Here is a 15,352-nt window from a genome sequence, read left to right on the forward strand (position 1 = left end):
TGGCCTTCGTAGCGAGGGGGATTGAATATAAAAGTAGGGAGGTCTTGCTGCAGCTGTATAGGGCATTGGTGAGGCCACAGCTGGAGTACTGTGTGCAGTTTTGGTCGCCGTACTTACGCAAGGATATTTTGGCCTTGGAGGGAGTGCAGAGGAGGTTTACTAGGCTGATACCGGAGTTGAGGGGGTTGAGCTATGAGGAGAGGCTGAATAAACTAGGCTTGTACTCGTTAGAGTTTAGAAGAATGAGGGGAGATCTCATTGAGACGTATAAGATGATGAATGGGATGGATAGGATAGAGGTGGAGAGGCTCTTCCTGCTCAGAAAGGACAGTAGGACTAGGGGGCACAGCCTCAAGATAAAGGGGGGACGGTTTAGAACGGAGTTGAGGAGGAACTTCTTCACTCAAAGGGTGGTGAATCTCTGGAATTCTCTGCCCGTTGAAGTGGTGGAGGCTGCCTCGCTAAATATTTTTAAGACACGGGTTGATGGGTTTTTGATAAGCGAGGGGTTTAAGGGTTATGGGGAGAGGGCGGGAATGTGGAACTGAGCCACGACAGATCAGCCATGATCTTACTGAATGGCGGGGCAGGCTCGAAGGGCTAGATGGCCTACTTCTGCTCCTATTTCTTATGTTCTTATGAATGGGTTATTTGGCCTATCAGAAGAGCTGTCTTAAGTTAGTCCCATCCCCCTAGCTTCGTCCTCATAACCATACAAATTAGTCCTCAAGTTCATAATCAATTGCTTTTTGAAAACTCCCATGGAATCTGATTTCATATTCGACACTAAACACTTGGTTGAAACATGGTGCCTTTGAGAAACAACCACAATATCTGCAAAATCACAGCATCCTTTTGACCCTCCAACAAATATTCTTGAACATAAACTGAAGGATTCGAGTCGAACAATTGGCAAAACAACCATCAAACCCATTTATTCACTTGCATCTTTCTATTAATACCTCCTGTCATTTAATTGGGGAGAGGCAAAATGCAAGCAATACAGAATAACATAGTAAGTGATAGAGAGCGAATGATGCCCAAAAAAATAGTGAATACGTTAAACGGTGTTCTAGAATCATAGAATGACTACAGTGCAGAGGGAGGCCATTTGGTCCATCAGTCTGCATCTTCAACAATCCCACCTAGGCCCTGTCCCTGTAACCCTACAGATTTACCCCACTAATCCCTCTAACCCTCGCACCCTGGGACATTAAGCAGCAATTTAGCATGGCCAATCCACCTAATCTGTACAACTTGGGACATGAAGGGACAATTTAGCATGGCCGATCCACCCAACCTGCAGATCTTTGGTGTATGGGAGGAAAACAGAGCAAACACACAGACATGGGAGAACGTGCAAACTCCACACAGACAGTGACCCGAGGCCAGTATCGAGCCCAGATCCCTGGCACTGTGAGGCAGCAGTACTAACCACTGTGCCACCGTGTTGCCCTTATGTTGAAGGCTACACATTCCAACAAAAACTACCAGGAAAAAAAATATAGATAGGCTTGATGAGGAGTTTGTAGAATTACTATCATTTATATACATATTAATCTTGGACTTAAAAGCTTGGAGAAAAACTATCTGCTGCTCATTACTGTTGTAGGAGCAATTCTTTTTGAGAAATATACAATTCCTAACAGAACTTGTAAATATTAAGTCAAAAGATAGTTGACAACAAGGGAGACAAAGAAAACACACTCAAATTTCAAGTCATTTTGTGCTACTCTGAACTAAACATGCTCTATTATGGACAAAATCATGAGTGACTCAAGTATAATGTGAATAGAATATTAATACTAGGCAGAATTTTGAAAGTAATCGTGGACTGTTCATCGACGATGTCCACCTAATATACAGAATCAAATAATGAAAGAAAGCTAATAAAATGTTAATGTTCTCAAAACAACGGAATAAAGTCTTTTAAGGTTATACTGAAGTTGATAAGACCACTGAAGCACTTTATATAGTTCTGGTTGAGAAATAACAAAAATAGGGTGTACAACCCTGCAAAGGCTCAAGTGAACAACTACAATTATTCCAGCTGTAAACGTGTTGATTTATGAGGAAAGGTGATTGTCTGCAGCCCACAGTGAACAAAATTAAAGAGATGCATAATGATATTGGGAGAATATAAAATATTAAGTGGCTAAATAGGACTTCAAAATAACTACAGACATCTCAGCAAAACATTTAAATCGGTCATACTGAACCTTCTGCTAGTTGACGTTACCCGTTAACCGAATGACCAGTGCGAGAGCAGCAGAAACCAAAACGTTTTGTGTTTTACCATCTGGATGTTACAAGCATTGCATCTGAACTCGTATTTTATACAATAGTGATCGGCTGCTAGGAGGAGACAGAGACTGAAGTGACTCATTTGTCTATGGATGAATGCCAGCAGCCTGTGTCGAGATTGAGCCTAAGTCAGACAGAGGAAGTCTGTTGTTTATTGTGTGTATCTCAACTTCTAAACAACTACCCAATTTTATGGAAAGGAGAATTATTCTTGGATACCGTTTGGTACAGTGTGATCAAGAACCTGCAATAAAATATGAATGACATTGCAGTTTGGCATGAATTAACATTTCTGTGGTCGAAGACAAACTTCTCAGATTTATTAGGAGAATGGCACTTGTGATCACGGCACAGAAAATATGTTAATGCTTTTAATTCCTGAGATGAGACCCAATCTAAAAAGATAACGACTGCCAGGCAAAGGTTGAAAGTCCTCAAACCTACCACTGCTTTGCAACAGACAATCAAGTTGAATTTGTTCCCAACCAAATTCGGCATTCAAATCCACTAGTCCCACTGTCTGCAGTAGATTCCGTCAGTTATCAGATGAAGCATGATACTAAAGCAGCAGATTTCCATCAACCAGGCTATCGCACTGACTGCCCTAGAGCACCCATCCTCTCAACAAAAGAGAAGAGAATTTGAATAACTATGAAGTGTTTCCAACTTGTAAGTAAATATAAGGGGAACTGCAGTTACATCTCTATCAGTGGGACGTATTGACATTTATGGGCAATAAGCAGAAATAATTTAGCAAACACAGAAATATTAGTCCATTCAGAACGTTCAATGTACGGTGTTATTTCTGAACTCAAGCACTGGAAATTTTCAGAAATGTGCAAGACAGACATTATCAAACCCAACGGTTCAAAGGAGGTTCAAAAATTCAACTAAAAAGTTTTGAAATGCTGCAAATAAAGGAACTCCTTTTGAAATTATTTAATGCTGCAGGAATCCCAAGTGAGACATCCTGGCTTACTCAATGCTCTGTTCCCTAATCATCACAAAAACATTTAAGTGCTGGCAAATATTGATGAATATTCCTGGGTATGGCTAAAATTTAGATATCCTGAATACTTTAACTATTAAGTTTAGTAACTCACACGCCCCACATTCAAAGCTTGCAGAATATTAAGTTCAGAAATGGAAAATGTGCATTATGCAACAATTTACATTTATATAGCATCTTTAATTATTAAGATGATACAAAGCACTTAAAACACATTTGTATTCGGTACAAGGAGAGTCTGGCTCAAAGGCAACTGGACAGAAGTCACTTCCTACCCCCATATTTTGGCTAAACATTAACAAGCAAAGAAATCTCACAACAGAAGGAAAAGTAACAAGGTAAGTACTTCAAATTTTTCCACAAGAATCTTGCTCCACATTCCCTTCTTTCCAAGGTCCAATGGGGAAAAGTTAATAGATCTTACAGAAGACAAGGAAAACCAGTCAAGGAGAACACTAAATTCATTGTTGTGCCCATTGGTCTTAAACTACCAATTTGCAAGACATTCTACATTGCGCAAGTGCACCTCAAGTAAAATTAAATGGAACACTGTTTGCAGTAGTCAGGCAGTGGATAATATTTCTAGTTTGAGTGCTTATTTGTTGAGAGGCATTCCCCTGAGTTTGAGACAAAGGATGATAAATAAAAATGTACTTGTAAAACATGTTAATATATTCTTCTCCCACTTCAACTTTCCAACAAGCCTAAGAACAAGTCTGTTCCAGTTAGGCGATAAATTGTTACCAGTTTCTGAGGGTACTAGGAAATAAAGGCTGTTGAGGCGTTAAGTAACTGATCCAGAGAGTAGAGTAGCATGTACATGGACTGAGAGTACAAGTATCGAGCTGCAGAAAAACAAACCATTTGTTATAAATTTCAACTTCCATTGTTACAATATAAAGCGAGTGGGAATTACAACCCCATGATTGTTATGCTGTTCAGACAATAATGAAGTGCTGAGCAATGGAGAGGGGGAATGATTCAAGATCAAGTTCCTGGCTGTACAGCTTTCACACACCAAGGTCAGGCAATGGAAAACCTACAATGTTCTTCCTTGCACCCCATTATCACTGAGTGATCCCCCGACCAGAAAACAGAATGGAGGGGAACAAGACTTAGCCAGATGCCACCCACGTTGAGGTGCACCACAAGTAATAAGCACTTCGTTCAAGTCAAGAGGGAGAAACAAAACAAAAAGGCAAGGACAGAAACGGAGTACAAAAGGAAAAATCGTCTGATAAAAAAGTGCCGGAATAAATAGCATTTTTAGAAACCTCAAACCACGTCAGGCAGATGGTCAGCTCAATTCTGAAAACTTTTACTAAAGGAAATGTAGGCAACACCAGGGTAGGGAAATATTCCTGTAATAAAAGCATGACTGCAAGTAAAATCAAAGAACTCTTAGTTCTTCTAACAGCAGGTTTCAAAACTGCTCTTCGTAAATACAGAAAAATGTATTGATATTTGTGTTTCTTGACCATACATTCAATTCATTGGTAAACTACTCTGAATTCAGAAACAAGTACTTCTGATTCTCATAGAATCCCCACAGTGCAGAAGGTGGTCATTTGGCTCACCATGTCTGCACTAACTCTTCAAAAGAGCATCTTATGCAGGTTCTCTCTCTGTAACTTATGTATTTACCCCACTAACTCCCTGAATCTACACATCTTTGGACACTAAGGGGCAATTTAGCATGGCTAATCAACCTAACCTGCACATCTTTGGACTGTGGGAGGAAACCCATGCAGACACAGGCAGAATGTAAATGCTTCACACAGGCACCCAAGACCGGAATTGAACCTGGAGCTGCGAGATAGCAGTGCTAACCACTGTGCCACCCCAAGAATGGATCATGCATTTTGAGATTGTGCCATAAGCATGTCTGAAATCACACCAAACATTTGACTCACTTTTTTTCTTACAAAGCTGCAAACTTATTCCAAAGGAAACAACTGTGCTCAATTTCTCAATGCAGCAGGAAACCACCGCTCCTACAGATACACAGAGACTTTTGAGTACCATTAATTTTAATGAATCACAAATCATCGGCAAGATGTAGAAACCCTCAATGGGTCAGTTAAAATATTAGGCAATTAGAAACTGCAACTGGTGACTACAGAATAAAATTAGTAAGCTTTTACTAAAGATGAGAGCAATTTAATTTGTTGGCCAAGATGATCTTGTTTGATGTTAATAAAGTTGCTATTTGTATCTCTACTGTGCTGTAGCCTCACGGAGCATCATTTCTCCTGGTCCTCTTGTACTTGAATGTTGAACATGAACTGATCATATAATCCTTGTCTTGTGTTATCGAATTGCATAGGACTAGCCATTTGAAGCAAGCAGGCAATGACTTCTCCCTCTTCCTTTATGTCATCATCTGCTAAGGTCCTTATGGATCCACTTGCCCCTCAACCTCTTGACACTCTTTCTACAACCTCATTCACCAAGATACCCAACACTGACTGAAGCCTAAATCCGGTTTTTACATCACCTTTGGGTTCATTTAACTCGATGCTCTCCCTGGTAGCTTTTCAATCCCCACCCTTTGTAAATCCCGACTCATCTTAAAACCTAGGTGTATAAATATCCTCCGAATTTCATTCTTGAAAGTTCTGGATCTAATTTTTAGCTATGTTCCCCTAGTCTTTGACTATTTCCTCAATCCAGTGAAAAAGGTTTCTTCCTATACCTCTGCTCCCCTTGACATCTTGCTTGAAAACTTCAACCAAATCACTTCCAAATTTTCTCAAATCTCAGGGAATACAATGCTCACCTTTCTTTGTAATTTATCCTTTGGAAGTCAAGTAACATTCTAGTAAATTTAAACTCTTCCCGCTCCAAGGTCAATGAATACATCTTTAAGGTGCAGTGCCCCAAACTGCTCATGCTACTCCCAGTGTGGTCTAACCAGGGTTTTGCAATGACTTCTTATTGTAATTCTATCCATCTTGATAGAAAAGCCAACATTCCATTTATGATTGCATCCCATACCATTTATGACACAGTGATGATCTATGCACCTGCACCCACAAGTCTTTTTGGTCTTCCAACTTAAGAATTTAGAAAATTACCCTATTCTATCCTTTCATGTCCAAAATAGATGACCTTGCATTCACCAATTGTCTAAACTCATTGGTCACTTGTAATGCTATGCTTCCACGTACACTGCTTTTAATGTCATCAGCAAATTTGGACAGGTAGTTTTTTTTTCGTGTCTTCACCCCCCCACCCCCACTAATAAATTCGGTAAATTCATTTAAGGCTTTCATAAATGGTATTTAATCACTGCTCTAAACTGTTCTCCTCTGACTTAGCATCGTATCCTCTAATTTCCAGTAAATCACCCTAACTGCGCCAATTAAATGCAAGTGCTGCTGTAAAGCGTTGCCTCGAAATCTGATTGCAATTACATGCTTCCTCAACTTCCTAACTTATAAACATGCCTGAAAGGATTTAGCAAAGGACTCGCAAACAAACACTCTCAATGCAACTTCAACATGAAGCCAAAAAAAACCCGCTTACGCTGATTTTAGGCTCTCAACCTTGAAAACAAAATATCTGAGCTTTAATAGATATAAACAACTACCAAAGCTTGGACACAAACATTTCACTCAATACTGATGTGAGAAAAATTAGCTTTGCTGCACGAAACAGTTGTGTACATAATCCCATACAATCGTGAAACATCTGGAGCCAATGTGAAAGCTTGTTCAAAGTCAAACACAAGCTATCAAATGCCAACCAGGCGATGCCCAAATTATTTGCCCTGACGTACGATTCACAGAAAACAAACAAGATTGTAGAGGCAAGTGCAGAACAATCTTATTAAAGATGACATTCAGTTCAAGCATTCCACACAACACAAATTCAAGTGAACACGTTGCTTTATGGTATGCTGCACAATGGAAGTTCAAGATGCCCTGCTTGAGACACGGAAACTATACAATCAAACTTAAATGAAAGCTGATTACATCAGTTTGCATTCTATGTAAATCAGTTTGCATTCTATGTAATCAGATTTAACAGAGCATTGTTACAGTCATCACAGCACAATGAATAGAACGCACACAAAAATATCGCAAGGCTCTTTGTGTCCTAGTTTACAGGATTAAATTAATAAAAAAAGCAGGCTTCATTAATAATGATCATGAAACTGCCTTGAAAAGAAACACGCTTTATTGATTACCACTCAATTTCCTGTATTTTGCCACATCAGTTGACCACTTCAGCAAAAAAGTTTTGTGCTGGAGTTCTAATAACCAACCCCCTTCCCCTCACCCCAACAAGGAGGTTGATAGTGAGGGGACAGCGGTGGGAGGAAAACAGGGGTGTGGGGGTGGTTTAAGCGATGCTAAAGTCAGTGAATGCCAAGGGGCAATGGTTACATGAGATGGTCATTGTCTGGCATTTGGAAGGAAAGACATTGATGAACCAGCCGAAAATGGTTTAGGTCACTACCCTGAGGAGTTCTTGCAATGATGTCTGGAGCTGAAATGACTGACCTTCAACAACTACAACCACCTACTTTGTGCCAAGTATTTCCTCGAATCCCACTGACTCCAGTTTTGCTAGAGCTCTAGCAAATATTTCTGTATCGAACTGATTTAAGTACAAGTATCAATAATGGAAAGTCAACAGTAAGTGCTTAACCTCTCCATCAATATCGAAGGCAGAATGCACTAGGGAAAAAATGCAGGTCTGATATTTCCTAGATGCGGATCATTTTCTCATACAGGTACAATGGTAAAACTAATATTCCTAGCCTGACACTCTACAGAGCATCACAAAATGGCAGGTTGGGGATGGATCACATTGTCATATGATTAGGTTGAGCTCAAGCGTCGTAGGAATAAGCTCATGTAGAGCATGAGGACAAAGACTCACTGGGATGACAGGCCTGTTTCTGTGTTGTTAAAGGTTTTATTGCAAATTCCTCATGGCATTTCCCAAAATAGGTACCAAGATCTGAAAAAAAAAAGGTTTATCCTTTCGCCTGCTGTATGCTAGCAATTTCATAATTCAGAACATCTCAGAGCCATAAGGATATAGTCACTCATGAGAAAACTGTTTACCCAAGTGGTGAGAATGTGGAACTCACTACAACATGGAGCAGCTAAGGAGAACGGCAGAGATGCACTAAAGGCAAAGCTAGGTAAGTAAACAAGGGAAAACAGAACGAAAGTGTTGCGTTGGGCCGAATGGCCTGTGTCGTAAATACTTGGCAATATTTTGTAATAACTGCTTGTGAGCAAACGTTTGTTAGAATCTTTGGAACAGCCACTTTTTTATTCATTCATGGGACATGGGCGTCTCTGGTTGGCCAGCATTTATTGCTCAACCATAGTTGTAAGTCAACCACATTGCAGTGGCTCTGCAGTCACATGTAGATCAGACCAGGTAAGGACGGCAGATTTCCTTCCCTAAAGGACACTAGCGAACCGGAAGGGTTTTTCCAACAATCTACAATGGTTTCATGGTCATCAGTAGATTCTTAATTCAGATTTTTTTTATTGAATTCAAATTCCACCATCTTCCGTGGTGGGCTTCGAACCCAGCTCCCCAGAACATTAGCTGAATTTCTGGATTAATAGTTTAGCGATTATACCACTAGGCCATCGCCTCCCCTGTAAACGAGGTGTCTGAAAACAATGTACATATTTGTCGGTCATATCTGTTCCTTTTTAGTCTCAAGACGGGCAACTTTAACTAAATTATTCAACAGATAAATTATATTGCTGGAGCTACGAGGGGTAGGTACACGATTTGAAGGACAGCAATGCATTTATTAAATTCGAGACGCTTAAACTGAAAGATTATTTAATTAAATCTCTATCCAAGAAACAAGACTGATAAAATCTGATTTTTGCTAATATTGCATGTTTATCTGGTTTACCTGCCAAGCCCATGGCACCTTCCAACTTACAGCTAACACACACACTGGCCAGTCAGCACATGGGACGCATGATGATTATACCAAGGCAGACTGAATGATTCCATTGTCTTTATGTACAAAATTACAGGTTTTGCTGCGCATCAGTAGTTCTCAGCAGCTTAAAATATCTTGGGGAGTTAATTTTCCACAGGTAGATTTTCAGTTAAGTACACATTATTTCACAGGTCTTGGTGAAATTGTGAAGCGAAATTCTGACTGACATGCAAATATGGAGAAAGACAATAAAATGGCTTCTCCAAAGGCCACAAGACTGTAAGCTATAGGAGCAGAATTAGGCCACTCGGCCCATCGAGTCTGCACTGCCATTCAATCATGGCTGATATTTTTCTCATCCCCATTCTCCTGTCTTTTCCCTATAACCCTTTATTAATTAAAGATCTATCTGTAGTAAAGACACTCAATGTCTTGGCCTCCTCAGCCTTCTACAACAAAGATTCCACAGATTCACCAGAAGTTGCAGGACATTGTCAAAATTAATGCAAATTATAAACCAATAGATCAAAAGATACCACATAATCGTACCCAATCACAGGGCATCAGTGCTTCCTCCTAAAAATCAGGGCTTAAAACCATTACATACTTGGCATCTGGAAATTTGAGAGAAAAAAGTTGAAAATGAACAGATCATATTTGAAATTCAGCAGTTAGGACTTTTTGTTCTGTGTATGTGCAGATCCAGCCAGGAGCAGCTTTCCAGAATCCATACCAATTTGCAGCATGACAAAGTTCAAACGACATGCAAACGAGCCAACACCATTTATTCAATTCAAATAACCCTGAAAATGTTATAAATTGACCTTTAATACAGAACTGCTGTGACATATTTTCATTTTCAGCATGTAAATGTTTTTGTTTATTGCTCTAGCCTACAAGCATCTGGTAAAGAACCAAATCTGTCCAAGTAGATGGAAGTGGAGGAATACTTCTCACATCTGTAAAACACAATCACCATACTGGACTCAGATGGGTGCAGTAAATTGAAAGACTGTATTGCCAAACGTCTGCCCGTAGGAATGCCAATATTAAACTCTCAAAGAAAATATCCGCTGCAGACACCCCAAATTAAATAGAGGTCTCGGGACAGAGATACAACAATTTTGAACAGAAACTGACAGGTTGCTGCAAATTTTGGACTGAAGTTGCAGAACAGTAAACAGGGAGCAGAACCCCCTTGGGCTAAATGACTCACTGAACGCATGCAGTGACTATTACATGCATCTCAGTTGTACTAAAGCACCTCAAAGAGTAACATTTTCTATGTAGACAACCTTTAAAATAACTTTGCAACATTTATTTGATCATTGTAAAATGCCTGAAACATTTCCTCCATTGTAAGAAGCTGAATATTATTGTTTTTTGTGAGATGTCCATTTTGGAATGACTGTAATGCTCTCTCAGATTTATAAATAAAGTATATTTTTGAAAATAAAATAGCAGAACAGTAAGCTGCTTCTTTAGTTGTTTTTAGACCAACTAAACACCCAGAACTAATTGAGAGGCAAGTGGCAAAGAGTGGAGCATTTCACATTCCTCATACCCCACATGAAAAGTTGGGGTGGGCAGGGGGTGCCTCTCTTTATACTAAGGTTGGGCAGTCTCAACATTTCCTTGCCCCCAACCCGCCCCCCACTGCTCAAGGCAGTTTCTACTATGTACCATTCATCGACAAAACATTGGTGTCCCCTCAATTCCAAGCAAAACCATCTACCACATAGCATTCCCTAACAAAGGGCTCAACTTGCCAACCAACAGCACCAGAAACTTAACTGAAAATGAAGAATGATAGCCAAAAAAAAATTCTGATAATGTAGAAATACACAAGCAATTGAAATAGAAGTAGAAAAGAGTTATACAAAAAAGAATAAATTCAAAACAGTGGAAAACATTATCTGAACAATAGGTCAAAGAATTAAGTTTCCAAAATCCCACCTAAAACAATTGAACCTTTTTAAATTGGACTTAACAACATTTAGTCTGGGCATATGATGCAACAAATTCATCTTAAGTATTAATTTTCCCCAAAAGAAGTAGTACAAATGACAAACCAATCTAAACACAGGCCAGTGCCAGGGACCCCAAAAGAACATTGAGATCTGGGTAGAAATGTTCCGTTCATGCACTAGTGTTTTTGATTAATCGTCCATTTTACAGATTTTCACTCAAGGATGATACTGGCAGATTTGGCCAAATATCAACTTGCATACACAATTCTCTTTTTTCTAACCAGTGGAGCCTAACAAAATGCATTAATTTTCTCCATCGACAAAATTAAGCAGAAAGAAACGCTGACAACACAGCTGTATTCTTGAGAATCAAAGACAGATCAGTATTACTGTCAATCACCACCAAAACTCAACAAGCAAATACATTCCAACTCAAGTTGAGACAAAGGCTGCAATGGTTCGGAATTTAGGCCAGATCCATGGCAACTTTGCAGATAACATGAAAGTCTGCAGCCTTCGACAAGCACAGAATGTCAATAAGATCAACTTAACTCCTGAAATGTTCATATTCTGTTCTCTTGAACAATGCAGGCCACTCTACATAAAGTACAGACAGGAAGGGTAATTAGACCCATTCTAACGTTGTAAAAAGAATTCTAACTCAAGTTTTGCGTAGATTTCACACAGTGAGCAGTGCTTTTAGCATAAGATTTCACCAAGTATTTTACCTGTTAATAATAGGCTGTCAGCTCAAACCGAGTTCCGTACTTGCAATCACTGAATATACTGTGATGACAACAAATGTCATATTTTGATGGAAGACTTGACTTATATACGTTAAGATTGCAACTTAGTTTCATTTCACTTACATGGAATTTTTTTTTAAACTTTCTTCCAATTCAATCCAATCAAATCAAATTAAATCCAATTCAGAGTCCCAACAAGTTGAGACATTCCTGATCCAAGCTGACAAGATGTGGGTATGCCGGCGTTGGACTGGCGTAAACACAGTGAAAAGTCTGACAACACCAGGTTTTAGTCCAACCTATTTATTTGATAATATACTCACAAGCTTTCGGGTTAGTCCCTTCGTCAGGTGAATGGAGAGTTCTGGCCAGAACTCTCCATTCACCTGACGAAGGGACTAACCCGAAAGCTTGTGAGTATATTATCAAATAAATAGGTTGGACTAAAACCTGGTGTTGTCAGACTTTTCACCAAGCTGACAAGACAGGGCTCTCACCTCCTGTCTTGGGCTTGATCTACATGATCCAAGCTGATTGGAGTAGGTGTAGCTCCTCCTCCAAGGCTTGATCTCATTTGCATCTTAGCCAAAAGACTGAGATGCCACTTTAAAAAATTGCTTCAAATGAAGCTGAAATATAACCTAATGACTTCAACCAAGCACAGCATGTCAAGGCTACACTTGATCTTAGCCAAAAGGCCAAATGTTACTGTTTGGAAGTAGGCTGTTTGACCCATTTATGCTGTACACCAACCTTCTCCCAGCGTAGTTCATTTCACCCTACCAACACATCCTTGTATTCCTTTCCTCCTTGACAATACTATTCCCTTAGCCAAGGCACTGGTTTAAAAGTGGCACAAAATAGCAGCGATGCCCAGTAGTGCCTGGCTATTGATCTGAACTAGGAGCATGAACAAGACATCTGTCCATCTGCTAACAAAGAAATTTGTTGAACTCATCAGTTAAAACAATTTTGTAAAATACGCAATTCACAGACTAGTCTTTGATTACCATTTCAACAGATGAAGAATTTTGGATTTCAAGATTTATTAATCAGTGTTCTCAGGTGCCTGAATTCTGAAATTGTTTGCCCCACACCCTGCTACATTCTTGAAAATTCAATTCTACTTGGTCCTATTTGAATAAATATAAGCAGTTGATCACGAAAAATCTATTTTTTGTAGTATAATGCACAAATGATCTTTGTAATCAAATCAAATAGCACTGACAGGACAGAATCATTCAGAAATTACAGAAAATTGCTGGAAAATCTCAGCAGATCTGACAGCGTCTGTGGAGAGAGAATAGAGCCAATGTTGGGTCTAGATGACCCTTCGTCAGAGCTCTTCCTCCTTTCTGAACTCTGACACATCACCACATGCAAGGCTACACTCCAATGGGTGCTAGCAATCTCACAGCACCAATGCAGAGGGCTTCGTTCCTGAATAAGCCACTATTTGTGAAGGTCAACATGTTATTCTATCATGGGTCCAGTGCAGCTGGGGGCTCAATCCTGCACACGTTCCCGTTACAGATAGTGGGGTTACTCATGAGGTCAGCAGCCAGAGTCTTTTCCAGCACCCTGTGCTGTTATCAAGAGCCAGATTAAATTAAACCTTGCATTAAATCTACAATGCTGTTACACAATCAGCACTTTGCTTAAAGCTGCACATACTTCCCCAAGTCCACATCGAGGCAACCCCATAATGATTAACAGTTACAATTAGATTGGAAAGCATTTGGGAACAGATTCAATAACAATTTTTCAAAGGAAAATAGATACATAACTGAAAAGGAGACATTTTCAAGGCCATAGGGAAAGAGCAGAGGTATATGGCTAATTAGATAGCTGTTTCAATGGTCGGAGCTTTACAGTCCTGCCCACCACAGGAATTGGAGCGGGCGAGGGGCAGGCCTTGGAAAGGTCCATTGACCGCAGGCGGGATTTTACAGCTTCAGGACGAGTGTGACCATAAAATCTTGCCCAATGGCCACTTTCTGTGCTGGATGATTGGGTATTTAATGGCATCACAACTGAGCAAAAGAACATCATTGTTAAAATGTAGAGATAATTTTGCTAATCCAGACCATATTTTTGTAGGCTAATGAAATAAAATCACAGCAATCAACATTTTCTGCTTTGATCTGGAACCAGCATAAAATGCATTCTTGACACTGCCATCTTCAACAAATCATTCAAACAAATATCCCTTCTAAAAATAAACAATTACACAACAACATTCCCTCATGCCAACTCAGAAAAAACATAGACTACACCATTTTTTGGTTGGTTTTCAGGATGCTCTTTCTAACAGTGAATCAACTGTCTACTTTCAAGAAGAAGTTCGTTTTTTTTAAAGTTTAAGTTTATTTATTACTGTCACAAGTAGGTTTACATTAACACTGCAATGGAGTTACTGAGAAAATCCCCTAGTTACCACACTCCGGCGCCTGTTCGGGCACACCGAGGTAGAAATTAGCACGGCCAATGCACCTAACCAGCACGTCTTTTGGATTGTCGGAGGAAACTGGAGCACCTGGAGAGAACATGCAGACTCCACAAAGACAATCACCCAAGCTGGGAATTGAACCCAGGTCCCTGGCACCGTAAGACAAATCATATAGTGATAGCTCAACGTAGTTAGATATAATCTTGGGGATAAAGGGATCAAAGAAAGCAGGAACAGGTTACTAAGTTGCGTTATCAGTCGTGATCATAATGAATAGCAGATCAGGCTCAGAGGGCCAAATGGCCTACACTTCTTTTCTATGTTTTTTTAAAAACCAGCCAAAGATACCGGTACTTAACTTTTCATAATCCCTGCCTCACATTACTTTCCAAAATAGCAGCTCATAAATTAAGACGATTTCTTGAGGATGGAGTATTTTGTTCATGGTCAAGTAATCAAATTGGAAATTCCACTAAGTTTTGCAAGATTACTTCTCTTTTGATATTGTGAAAAATGGTTTTCAGCCAGACATGAGAAAGGGATGCAAATTAATCAGTTAAGGCCGTCACTGTGATAGATATTGCAAAAGTTACTTTCTATAATTAAACAAGCGATGTTACTGTTACAACAGAAACCTTCTGTTGTGCTGCGAGCTATCAGAATTTCAGACTTGTATTCACACCAAAGTCATTGTCTCCATATGCACGATCGATCCTTTGTACAGGAGTATGGAATAGTGGCCAAACCTTTCACCGAGGAATTTAACATCAATGACATGGGCTGTCCATCATCCTCGCCCTCCTGTCTGCTTTGCAAATAGATTTTCACTAGCTGTGTGATGATCAATATATAAATATTGAAATTATGCAGAAGCAGAAAACATAGCAAACAAAATATATAAACAAAAACTAATTACTGTGGATGCTGGAATCTGAAACCAAA

The 15,352-nt window shown here is 39.6% G+C and overlaps 1 protein-coding gene across 10 annotated transcripts in view; it reads right to left on the reverse strand.

Moving 5' to 3' along the window:
- Window positions 1-15,352, reverse strand: part of LOC145349943 (double-stranded RNA-specific editase 1-like) — a 262,569-nt gene that overhangs the window by 187,161 nt on the left and 60,056 nt on the right. For 2 of the 10 annotated variants that reach the window (XM_080198642.1, XM_080198636.1), the window contains exon 1: window positions 2,220-2,286. The exons of 6 other annotated variants lie outside the window; for them this stretch is intronic. The gene's annotated coding sequence lies outside the window, so the exon portion shown is untranslated. Of the gene's footprint in view, window positions 1-2,219; window positions 2,287-11,943; window positions 12,194-15,352 lie in introns of those variants that run through there. 2 more of the 10 variants (XM_080198638.1, XM_080198645.1) reach the window with 2 other exon arrangements.

Source organism: Carcharhinus amblyrhynchos, chromosome 11 (genome assembly GCF_965287045.1).
Source record: "Carcharhinus amblyrhynchos chromosome 11, sCarAmb.v2.hapA, whole genome shotgun sequence".
Lineage (NCBI taxonomy): Eukaryota > Metazoa > Chordata > Chondrichthyes > Carcharhiniformes > Carcharhinidae > Carcharhinus > Carcharhinus amblyrhynchos.